The sequence below is a fragment of the Epinephelus lanceolatus genome, chromosome 4 (genome assembly GCF_041903045.1).
Source record: "Epinephelus lanceolatus isolate andai-2023 chromosome 4, ASM4190304v1, whole genome shotgun sequence".
NCBI classification, from domain to species: Eukaryota; Metazoa; Chordata; class Actinopteri; order Perciformes; family Serranidae; genus Epinephelus; species Epinephelus lanceolatus.
The window spans coordinates 7491662-7504400 of record NC_135737.1 but is presented as its reverse complement, the minus strand read 5'-3'; the positions used below and the strand labels follow the sequence as shown (position 1 = coordinate 7504400).

General features: G+C 40.8%; 1 pseudogene; it reads left to right on the top strand.

Moving 5' to 3' along the window:
* Positions 1-3258: 3258 nt before the first annotated feature.
* Positions 3259-12739, top strand: part of LOC117259856 (acidic amino acid decarboxylase GADL1-like) — a 94457-nt pseudogene continuing 84976 nt past the window's right edge.

The window sequence follows — 12739 nt, the reverse complement described above, 5'->3', positions numbered from 1 at the left end:
CAGAAATACACGGTACATGTTTATAAGACAAATAAGATCAAACCAAAGTTTTAATATTTTTGAAAAGTGACCACGTAACCAAGTTTGACTTCCACCAGGCTTTTGTTTGGTTTCACTGCAGTTTACATGCTTGTTTTTGATAGCTTATTGTGTGTGTACAGAGATATTTCAAAGGCAATTGTTTTTTTTAAAAAGAAACTCTCATAATTACGAATGAACTAATCACGACTTGTGCTCTGGATGCACAAGTGGTGCAAGTCTATTGGTTTATAACAACATATAGATATTAAAGCTATCATACTACAACTGTTACCACGTCATAACTGAGCTGCAAATGCTGCAAAATATGACATGTAGTAATGGTTTCATGTTGTGCTGTTACCTTGTGCTAACTGAGCAGAGAGAGCAGGAGAGCAGCAGACACTTCATCAAACGGCAAGAGCTGATCTGTGGCGATCAGCAGTGTCCAGCTGTTGGTCCCATTACCATCACAAATAGAATTTTCTGGGAGGCACTGAATGCTAATAATAGTAAGCTCAAAATCTGTGACAGCATCACAAATATTTTTGCAAGTTTCACTTTCCCCTGCTATTTTATTGCAAAAAAACACACCTATAAACACAGCAAAATGCATCGCTATTTTTTTTGTTTTTTTTTTTAGAAAAGCTGCTGTGAAATCATGCATTTCAGGCCACAACAACCCCAAAAACAGCTTGCAAAATCCTGCAGGGACTGAATACGTACTCAGCTTATGAAATGTGGATTGGAAAAGTGACAGAGTAACAGGAACCTGACATGGCCGCATTCGCTGGAAACAGGCATTAGCTTCCTGTTGCTCATACTGTAAAGCTTCTTCAGAACTGCTTGTTGGATGATTGGATAGTCGAATACCTCCACAACATTTTAGATGTCACATTAGAGGGGCTGTGCCAATAGATTAATTTTCTTGAAACCCCTTAATTTGCAACCCGTTCTCACTCCAAGGTTGATGAATACAGGTGCGTGATCAGTGACTTCTAACGTCGGAAACCAACAAAGAAAGCTAACCTTTCACATTGGCATGATAAGCATTATTGTTTAATGCTGCCTGTTGGCATCAGGGCGAAATATGGTGTGACAACAACAAAAGTTAAGGCGGCAGACATCCAAGCAGGGTGGTTGGGAGGGGTGGTGGATGCTACCAACAACCTTTCACCTGGGAGACTGGTGTCCCCTTTTCATAAGATGTAAAGCCAAACCCGCTTCTTTTTTCTTAAACTCAACCATGTGCATTTGTTGGCTAAACCCAACCACATGGGTTTGTTGTTAAAGGAAAAAAAAGTCAATTCACGGTGTTGTACAGAGTAGTGCATTTATTTTGAAAGACAGAGAGACAAAACAGAAGTGTATTTTGAAAACGGACAATGTATGTAACAGGCTGAAGTTGACATGGTGTCCCAAAAGGTCAACAACCACGTCATATCTCAACATGGAAAGTCCATGACCAAACGTCAATATGTGACGAGGTCAGAGTGAGAATGTGATGTAATTTGACATTCATGCCCGCTTTAGTGATCAGTCATCTGTGTGGAGGTGAGAGAGGAGACAGGGTTTGAACTTCTCTCTCTTGCTCTTTTTTTTCATTTGAGACACAATTTCTGTAACTGTCCAAATGCTGAATCAGGTGCAGTGCTATGAATCTCCTTCAACACTGACTGATTGAAAATGACAGTTGATGATTTCTGATTTCCAACATGGTCAGACAGCACATCGTACAGACTAGTTGTGTTGTAGCGGACCCTGTCAATCTGCATGAGGGTGCCTGCTAAAAACCGTCCGCTGAAAACAGAATGGAAAGCTGGGTAGACAGGATAAACAGAGAAGAATATCCTAACATCATTTTTGTCCATCACTGTGCCATTTCCTTTCCCATGTATCATTAAGAAGGATTGTGCTGTTAACAACAAGACATAAAGGCAAAAGTAATTTCCTTTTGGTTTTAAGACCTTGAAACATTGTTTGGCAAAAAAATAACTTCCTTGATGGGGAAGATAATGGATAAGACAGACGGATGAGAATTAGGAGTGTTGAGATTAGGCTCACTGTGAAATTTCAAACTTTTCTCAATGTTCGGCAGCTCTGCCACCATAAGTGTATGATTGTGTGACAGCTGCCACAAAAGTGGTTTTACAGAGTTTGTGTGGGCTGCTTGTTGATGACTTTTGGTGTTTTTGGTCTCTCAGTGTTTCATATATATTTATTTGTACATTCTTTAAAATGATATTACTGATTAAACCATCTCTTCTATGTTTGCTCTAGTCATTTTTCTCTTTTCAGTTGACAGGAAGACAACGATACTGCTAGCTGACAGATGAGGTGAGTGAATGACAGTTGAAAGTTAAGTTCTTGCTAAGTAACGTTAATGTTAGAAGCTTTAGCTGTGACACAATGGGTTGAAAGCTACTGGCTAATCATGCATGATGTGAGCTCATTAAGTCAGTACCATGCTCCTGAAGGTAACATTATTTAACGTTATGCAGGTGGCTGTTTCATGACCCAATAAAGTTACAAGAGGTTAGGTGGTGTATATACATGATTAAAAAATATTGAACTTATCATGATATTCTAAATTATGGTGATGCACCTGCATGTTGTACACTAGATTTGATTGAGGTGGGTATTCGATATATAATGCACTGGGCAATAAGAGCATCCCTCTATCTATCTGAACACTATTCAGTGGCTTGAAGCCTTAAACCACATCAAATAATGTTGTTACATCATGCAGCGCTTTATTCACTTATTTGACGAGTACATGACCTCACATGTTTGTGTCATCTACTATTTAATTGTTGTTGTTGCATTACTCTTGCTAGCCTAGAATTTGATAATAATCACATGCAATAATTCAAACCCTTCATTCCAAATTATCTTCAGGCAGTGTTGGACTGGCCATCGGCCCGATGGTAATTTTGGGCCGGGCCTTTTGTTTTTGTTTTTTTTTTTTTAATTTTTTTTTCTTTAGTCACGTCATGATACCTATTGGTACACAAAACTGGTAGATCGGCCCATTAGTCATGATTGATTCTGGGCTGGACCAATTACAGCCGAGGGCCGATGCCCCCTCCCACTTGGGCCTCGGCTGCCAGTCAATCAATCATACAGAGAGAGGAGATTGATAAAATTGAGAAGAAACTCAAAGGAGGTGCGGAAAAAATAAGAGAGAAAAAGAGACAAGCCCTTTAGGAAGATGCTGCCAAATGTGTTAAAATAACGCAGATGTTTGCTGGCTATGGTGGAGCTTCTTCAGCGGCAGCATCAGTGACCACACCCGCACTGGTATCCAAAGCAGCCGCAGCAGGTAATGAGGTGAAGGGGAGGCAGGAGGAGGAGACCCGCGGCCGCCGCATTATATGACGACGGCACAGTCGGTGCGACTGGAGGGGAATTTGAACTTCAGGTAAGAAGTGATGAACAGCAGTCTGCCTGGGTCAGATATGAATCAAGTTTGGTTGATAGTTTATTTTCGTTGTGCTTGCTAACTCTTAACACAGCATAGTTATGAGTAGGCCATTTAACAATTTAGCTGGCTGTTGAGCAGCATGACGGGGTTTCTCTACTGCTCGGCTGTTTCTATGATGTTATACTAGTGATGGTGATCTTAGTGCTTCAGTAACTTTATTTTATTCATTTAGTTAGTTAAGTATAGTCTTTATTAGTTAGGTAGTAAAATATTTCAATGTCTATTAATTGATATAAGTGCACTATGCAGTAATTCTTTACTCTGAAACAGCTAAAGCTCAACAGAGCAAAAATGTTCATGTAAAATCAAATGATTAGGCTAGTATTCATCATAAACCCACGTGCAAATATAATTTAGATTGAATCAAATTAGGATTTGCCAGGAGATGTGATGCTGCTCATTAACATAAAAGTGGCTTGGAGTTAAAAGTAACTACTTAAATGTATTTGTCTTTTATACATAAATATCCTCTTTATTCTAGATAAGTTGTGTTTTTATCTTATTGTTTTTTTACTGACATGTAACAGCAAACTCTTGTGGACAATAATTACCTGTATTTTGTTTTTATTGTGGGCATGTTTCCATTCAATTTAAAATATCCCTTCACTTTTTAAAGGTTGCCATGTTTGAGGAAGTATTATGTGTTGCTGTGCTGTTTATTGATGTGGTGAGTACATAGTCTATGAAAATATTACTAAATCTGTCATTTATTCATTTTAATATTCATCAATGATCATGTCTCACCTCTGTTCCTCACTGTCCAATTTTCAGGATCCCATCATACGTTGTTCATTGTTCAGGAGGTTCACTAGACCAAGCAGCCTTTTGGGTTCCTCTAAGTAAGTACTGTATAGAATAATGTGACTGGGAGGATGGTGTAGGTTTAAATTTATTAGACAAGTACGTATACACCAACAAGACAGTGTACAAGCAGTGTCCCAAGAAAGTTTGTTTTCATTCATAGGCTTCATTGTCTTTCCATCAATACCTGGTGGGCCGGACTAGGCTCAAAATGCCCGGGCCGATTTTTTGTCCCAGTCCAGCCCTGTCTGTGTCTGTTTTTTATAATCTCTGTAGCCCATGCTCGTTTCTTCAACCAGCTGTATGCAGGGATGGAGCCCTATTCCATGGTGGGAAGCTTCATTGCAGAGACCCTCAAACCCAGTCCGTGAGTCACACAACTCATTCTAACAAGAATTAAGTCATACTTGTACATGAAGCAAAGTTTAAAAAATCATGCAAGTGGCATATTGTTTTGAAAATATGGTTTCCATCAGGTACACATATGAGGTGGCTCCAGTCTTTACACTGATGGAGGATGCTGCGCTGAGGAAGATGATGGAGATGATTGGCTGGGAGGAAGGGGGAGATGGAATCTTCAATGCAGGTACAATAACTGACAGATATTCATACTCCTGTGTTTCTGTTTTCTTTTTTTTGATACTTTCATCCAGCCTAGAGTGTTATATGTGCAGCATCTTCAGTATCAATGCAGCAGATTATTTTTTTGGCTTTTCATGCCTTTATCAGATAGGACAGACTCACGCTGGAATTCCACTGGATGCGTGTCCATTGTGGAACAGCTGTGTTGGTTATCCCCTGCTTCTCTGCCGTCCGTCAACACCCACCAGCTGCGTTTGCTGTGCGGAGCGGTGCAGCTTCGTCAGAGTCACGAGGACCCACGAAATCTTGCGAATTCACGCACAATCGTGCGATATAACAAGACGTAGGCCTAGTTTCTATAAACAGAACCACAAAACCAGAGGAGTAGTAGGAATACATCTCGGTGCACCTCCATGATTAACATCTCCTTGTCCATGGTGTCAACGGGGTGAAATGACGTCTGAAAACCTCTGACCTGTTGACTTCAGGCCTGCCTCCGCCCATTATGATGTTTTCAAGGTGTAGTGCAGGGAAATATGATCCGCCGTGAACACTGTGTATTTTATTTTGAAAATTAACTGGATGTTTTATTTTGTTTCTGTGCATGACTTCCTGCCCCGCACGATCTGCTCCGTGCTGAATTGCTGCGTTGTGCTCCGGCGTCTGTCAAAAATAGAAGCCCTGTGTATCTGTTGCGGAGGTCTCTGGAGCGCCGCAGCTGTGACGGAACGGGAACGCAGCACAGCCGGAGCCGGTGGAAACACACACATTGACTAGAATTGTTCCGGGGGGCAGACGCAACCCACACGCATCTGGTGGAATTGGAGGTAACGCCAGAATTCCACTGGATGACAAGATGGGAGAAATGGAGCGTAACGGTGGCGGAAGTAGGAAATAAATTGCAATCGCAGTTGTAAACAAACCCTATATCATTTATTTATGCAAAAGAAAAATAAGCATAAGCTTTTTTTCCACTATTAAAAGTGATTGTTGACCATAGGTTGATTTCTATGCGGTTGATAATTACTCTATATTTTCGAATTTCACATTAATTTCTATATATATCAGCTCTTTCAATAACACACTACTCAACTCGTCTCAGTTCAGTTGGTACAGTGACTTCGCAGGAAGATATTGCTAGCTCTTCTGCTAGATGACTTCGCTAACAGCTCTAACCAACAGCACGCTAGCTAGCCGCCCACATCTGGCCAGGTCCGTCAATGACGGAACCTCGCGGCGTTGTTCTGGGGCTGGGGAATGTGTTGGGGAAAGGTTCCGTTAAAACAGGAAAAATAGGTTGTGCACCAGCGTAAGACCTGTGTACTGTTTGCCTTTTAGGTGGCTCAAGGTCCAACATGTACGCTATGAACGTAGCCAGGTTTTAACATTGTCCTGACATTAAAGACGGCGGCCTCTCTGCTGTTCCACGACTGGTCATCTTCACATCACAGGAGGTAGCCTTTACAGGAATTAAGAGAACATATATTTAAGAGCAACTAGTTAAACATGTTAAGATTTGTTTGTAGGAAATACTTTCTCTCAGTTGAAGAGTGTCAGCAACCTAGATTCTTAACAACATTTTGTGTGACTAGTTTTTTTTTTAATTTTATGACATTTTTTCTTAATATAACTTGTCTCTGTTGTAGATCTCATTCACCTTCATGCCTCTTATGCCTCTTGATAAGACAAAAATATTTTTTTGGCAACCAGCTTTTCAAATACGTTCTCATCCTAATTTGTTAAATACTGCCGCTTTGTCAGTGAACCTGCACGTCTAAATATAATACACTAGATACCGTCCTGGGTCACTTTTGGACATTCAGGGATGGCGTGTCAATTTACGCTTGTTACATGCATACAGTGTTTTCAAAACAAACTTACAATGTAGGTAAAACTCTTCATTGTTAGGTTTCTTTCCTTAGGTTTAGGCAAAAAAACCCTCTGTGGTTAGGTTTAGAAAAAAAAAACAAACCAAAAAAAACCCAACAAAAAACAGCTGTACATGGACTTCCTTCCTCTCTACATTATGGCTAGAGTTGCCATCCATCCAGTTTTTTCCCAGAAATGTTCTCTTTTTTCATCAGCTGTCTCGAGAAAAAAAAAAATCTCTCCCGGGACACAATTTGTCCTGTTTTTTGCGGAAAATGCAGCAGCAGCAGGCCAAGGAGTCCATCCAGAATCAGTGCAATCAGTGCAACAGGCCCCGAACGATGCATAGTGCGTCCAAATTCACACCGGTTCTTCTCTATGGTTTTTCTCCGCGACCGTGCGTCATAGCAAGAAGCCACGCATATCACGTGAAACAGCGGAATTGTAGCTTTCCGAATGTTTTCACAGCGAAAAAAAAAAGATAAAGTTACACTAAAATGATGTATAACAGAGCTTTCATACAGCTTTGCACACACATTACTCTTGGATGGATTACTCGCGAATGCAGGGTCGCACAGACATGCCACGCATATCACATGAAAGCGCAGGAGCAGAGCTTTCCAGTGATACCACACACATCATGTGCTGTCATCCCATCATGCTATAAATACAGATTAATTGTCTACCAAATAAAATCCTGACGAATTTCTTTACAGTCCATTATACAGATCTTGTTATCAGTCACTTCATATAGTGAGGAATATCATATCTTACCACGTCTTAGGCTTGGTGTGTTTCTCCCTGTCTATCCACATTTGTAGTCCGACTTTCAAGATGCAAATATCTCCATATTGTCCAGTTGACACTCCATCAAACTTTGTATGACAAGACCAGCCACTTTACCTTTGCGCACCCAGACAACTGAGGCCTAATTATGCATGCTTGACAGGGCCGTAGTCACCATATACATTGAGGGGGACATGTGCTCCTCCCCCCAATGCCCAATTTTTTGTTTACTGCAAACAAAGTGGCAAATATTATCTTGGAGGACATCATTGCACTTGGTTGACTATTTTTCTATGATCTTAGATGTAAATATTGCATGTTTCTTTCAGATAAAACACATTTTTGAGTTGTGAATGAGTCAATGGAATTTCTTGCAATGATGAAAAAATACTGTCAATCATGTCCACCTGGCACAAACCACATGTTTTGGACAGCTGTGAAGTGACAGAATGTCCCAGCATCATGGTTCTTATATTGCCAGATTCCAGAGAGTCTCCCCTCTTCATATATGGCAGAATATGTCTTCTTCCAGCTTGCTATGGTGAGATACATGTAAAAATGTAAGAATTTAGTAACACAGATTTGTTTTGTTTTTTTAATTGATATAAAAATTTATATAAAATACAGGCACATAGAAGAACATGGAATGATGGCAAATCTGGTCTCCTATGTCCGAATTTCATGTTCATTGGTCAGTCTGAACTGGTAATAATGGCCGAGCCCTCCGCCTCAAACATTTGGTCGAGTGTCCCTTTTTTTCACAAATCCAAGGTGGCAACCCTAATTATGGCAGTTGCTGGCAACGTTACAATGATGGGATGGATTATTACCTGCTGCCTCTAAAACTGACGCGCCTGGTACATACATACCGAAAGGTGCCTCTGTGTGTTGGTGTCTGATGCTGACATCACTGGCAAAGCTGTGGTGTTAAGGTGGATTTATACTTGTGCATCAGCTCTACACAGAGCCTACACTGTAGCCTACGCATGTGGCCTACGCTTTTGTGAGAATTTATACTAGTGTGTTTGTGTGCCAGTGTAACTCTGCAGTTACACCTCCAAAACACTGGGGCGGTGGGGTTTCTGTGAAGTGCTGTAAAGTTTAAAACACAGCCAAAACACACATTAAACACGGCTTTAGAGCGACAAGATTCACAAATAAAGCACTTGTCTTTTGCCGGACGCATATACTCCACAAATACAACATGTTAATGTTATTAGCATCAACCTATGGCATTTTACATTGTGTAAATCGACCTAGCGGCTAGTGGAGATGCCCTCTGAGACAAAAAGTGAATTGTGATGTTGGGCTTTATGAATAAAACTGAATTGTATAGTCTGTATTTGTCATTCAAAAAGGGAAACCGCAAGACTGACAAGAAGGATTCAAGAGGCACGTGAGCACATTAACAACACAACCCAGTGTTTGTTACAATCCCTGTAGATGTCTCTTGGTAAGGGAGGCAACATACAGCCAGTGCAGTTGGGCAAGCACTGCTGTTGACTGTTTAGTGAGCTGGCAAGTAATAAAAGTTTACTTTAAGAAATTCCCTCAAGGCGTTTGAGCGATATCATGTTCACAAGAATAAATTGAACGAAAGGTCACAGTGACCTTGACCTTTGACCTATGACCACCAAAATTTAATCAGTTCATCGTTGAGTCCACATGAACATTTGTGCCGAATTTAAAGAAAGGCCTTCTTAAGATACCGTGTTCACAAGAATGGGACAGATATTCAGATGGATGGATGGACGGACAACCCGAAAACAAAATGCCTCCAGCTATGGCTATTGCTGTTGAGGCATAATAGCAAACAGAGTACACATATGGCCCAGATTCCAAAACCACTTTCTAGTGCATCATACAAGTTAACTTTTACACACACTGAAATTGCTAAGTTAACAGCAGAGTTAACTATCAAACGTTACACAGAGAGACACAGGAGGTGGACTGCTCCAATTAAATCATGGCCACCTCTGGTATTTTCCCAAAGTGGCTGGTACATCAGTGGGAGAAATGGATTGTGATTGGTGGCTTAAGCCACGCCACAAAGGGGAAGGATCAGCGGAGCTGAGGAAGACGGCAGTATGAACACAGGTGGGAGGTATAGAGGTGGTCCCTGGGGGAAATTCCATTGGGGGAGCGGGTGATGTATTTATCTGTTCTAAATGACAGAGGAAGAGAAGGTCTGCCCCACAATAAAACATAACAATACAAAGCTGAAGATCACAACATGTGCACAAGCAAACAGTAACACAAACAGTTATGAAATCTTTCTGCTAAGAACTCTTTAGCTCAATGGCTAAGAGAAATAATTTTACCTAAAGAGTTTGTTTTGATCTCATGCCCCTTTGACATTAGATGTTTGTTCACTTTCTCTTCTCCTGCACTGAGCTGAACTGCCGGTTGCAGTGATTTCAGTCACTGCAGGGCTCTCACCTCTGACACCGATTCAACATGTTCAATCGCCTGAAAAAAGCAAACAAGGGCTGATAAGTGCCAATGGTGCAGGACAAATCGAAAACTAAGGCGACAGACGTTCATAGATAGTCCATCATTGACCAGTGGTGTGTCAGGGCCCTTAGCTTTTCAGCTAAATGGAGAACAGGTACACTTTATATTTTCTATCTAAATGGTAGAAAAGTATTGTTTCAATATATAAAAAATGTACTTGAAGACAACAGTAGAAGAAATGCTCATGTGGGTTGCATTATCATGGTATCCAGAAAGGTGCTCTTTGGTCAGGAAGTGCAGTACATCTTGAAAAAACAAAATCCAAGGCAACTCTTCTCTGGTGCAAAAGTTAAAAGGCCTTTATTAAATGGCTAGTTCATGATGAACATTAAAATCACCAATATGTTTCGGCCATGCTCACTGGCCTTCATCAGGGCAAGTAATATAAAAAATGTAATTATTTTATGATGCTCAGTGAAATGTATTTATGCTCTGTAAACCATTCTTGTCATTGTGCTTCTTCACAGTCTCCTCCATCGCTGCCACTCAGGTAGGGCCTGCTACCTCTTCCAGCAGGATAAGTTCTAATGATGTTAGTTACGACACTGAAGACAAGTCCTTCCAATGCAGCAGGAAGCCGGATGCCTTCAAGTTTTGGCTCATGTGGAAGGCTTTGGGAACTGGAGAGCTGGAGCAGAGGGTGGACAAAGCCCTCGCCTTGGCCAGGTTAGTGTGAGGAAATAGACACATGGAAAGAAAGATGTCTTTTGCCCTTATTTGCAAGTTGTGAGCTGCAAAATAAAGGGATACCTTGATCACCACTTCTTCAAGGTAGTTACAAAATCAATATTGAATATGCAGACTATAAATCTAAGTTAGCATTACTTACTGTGGTACAATGACATTATATTATCTCACTACAATAAATATCAAACAGGAAACAAAATATTTCCATCGCTATGTTAAAACAGATGTCAAACTGTAAACATTAGGTTGTCTATAATTTATATTTTTCTACTTGAAATATAGTGAAAATGTGAAAACAATGTGACCATGTTAAAGGGGTCGCAGGTGCAGAGAATATCACCTGCAGCTCCCCTTGGCTTTATACAGAGTTACAGTAAATTCAGCTCATTATTAAGCCTTCTGGTCCACAACTTAAATATTTGGTTCAGTTTTTTTCAGGAAAAACCTCTAAAAACCCACTGTGCACTACCTGCTTAGCAGCAAACAGCAGACAGACATGGGTAAGATCACATTCTGGTTGGAGTGAAAATCAGATTGATGATATTTTAGATGTCTAATGATGTTAGAATTCCATGTTGTTTGGACACTAATTTTATGATGTTTTGCAGGTGTTGGGTTTTGTCCTCCACACCTTACGGCTCAATGTTGGTATTCAATGCCAAGATGATACTGACATAAGATGTTTGGAAGACATTTCGATTTCGGTAAGTTAACATCACCACAAAAACCAACAAAATATCAAGGTCATCTGTTGTTGGTATTCTTCATCAACTGACATTGGCATTGGGCAATGTCCTGATATTGGATATTAGTCCCCCATTATCACAACCTAAATTTAACCAAATATCAACATTGTAAGACATCGGTGTTGGCCAGTCAGGCAGGTGTCAAGACTTAGTGTGGGTGCACATCTTGATGAGCTCTTTACCACAGGCTAAGCAGATTTTAGTGTCTGCCTGTAAACTGGGAGAAGACATTGATCAGAGAGTCCCAAAGCTGCATGCAATATCAACCCCTGCAGAGCCAGAGAGCCACCGTTTTAGGCGTGCACATGCACTAGCTCGAGACAATGGGGTATCTGTCAATCATTTTTTAATGTGGTCAATCAGAGGCCCACAATTCCCTGTCATTCAAAAACATATCAGTTTTTATTTCAGCCAGTCACTTAACAGTAGTGAGGGTAGTCAATATTTCAAGTAGCTAGCTATGCTGGTGCCAGCTAGTGTCTGCTTATCAACTCCCCGGTCATAACAGACTACAGTAACTTCAACCACTACTTATTTTAGAAGGACCACCGCAAGAAAGCCTGTTCTTTATTAAACGTATTGGGCAATTAACAGACAATAAATCATAGCTGGTTGTTCCTGGCTGCCAGTGTTAGCTAGTGTAGCTAGCACGCTAGCTGTTTAAGCTGACAAGTCATCTATTTTCACTTCAAAATGTAGATTAAAAATGTTCTCATCTGTTGATACTTTGTCATGGGTAAATGTTAAAGTCCTTAGCTTCACATCCAGGAGTGTGTGGACACTGTGGGGAAGCTGACAGAACCTGCCAACATCCAGCCCTCCTTCTGGTTCTTCAAGAGGAGGAGCAGAACACAGCCTGGGACAGCAGGGTTTGCTGGAGGCTCCTGAGGGGCGCAAAGCCAGGCCGCTTGTCATATTTTGCCCAGGGGGTTTGGTGCCCCTGTCTGGTGGGCAAACTAGTTCCTCTGAACCATCCATTTTAGCATTTATCCAAGTCTATCAACAGGCAGCCATGTTTCAGGCAACATTTTAAAGTGGAAATAAACAAATTTTCAGCTAGCTAACGCTGGCAGCCAGAAACAAATATCTATGATCCATTGTCCATTTGATAATCTAAACAAAAAACGTGCTTCCTCATGGTGATCCTCCTAAAATGAACAGTGGTGAAAGTTCCTATATTCTGTAATGATCCATGATTAAGTAGTTGATAAGCACACAGCGTTAGCTAGCGAACTAGTGTGCTAGTAGAAAA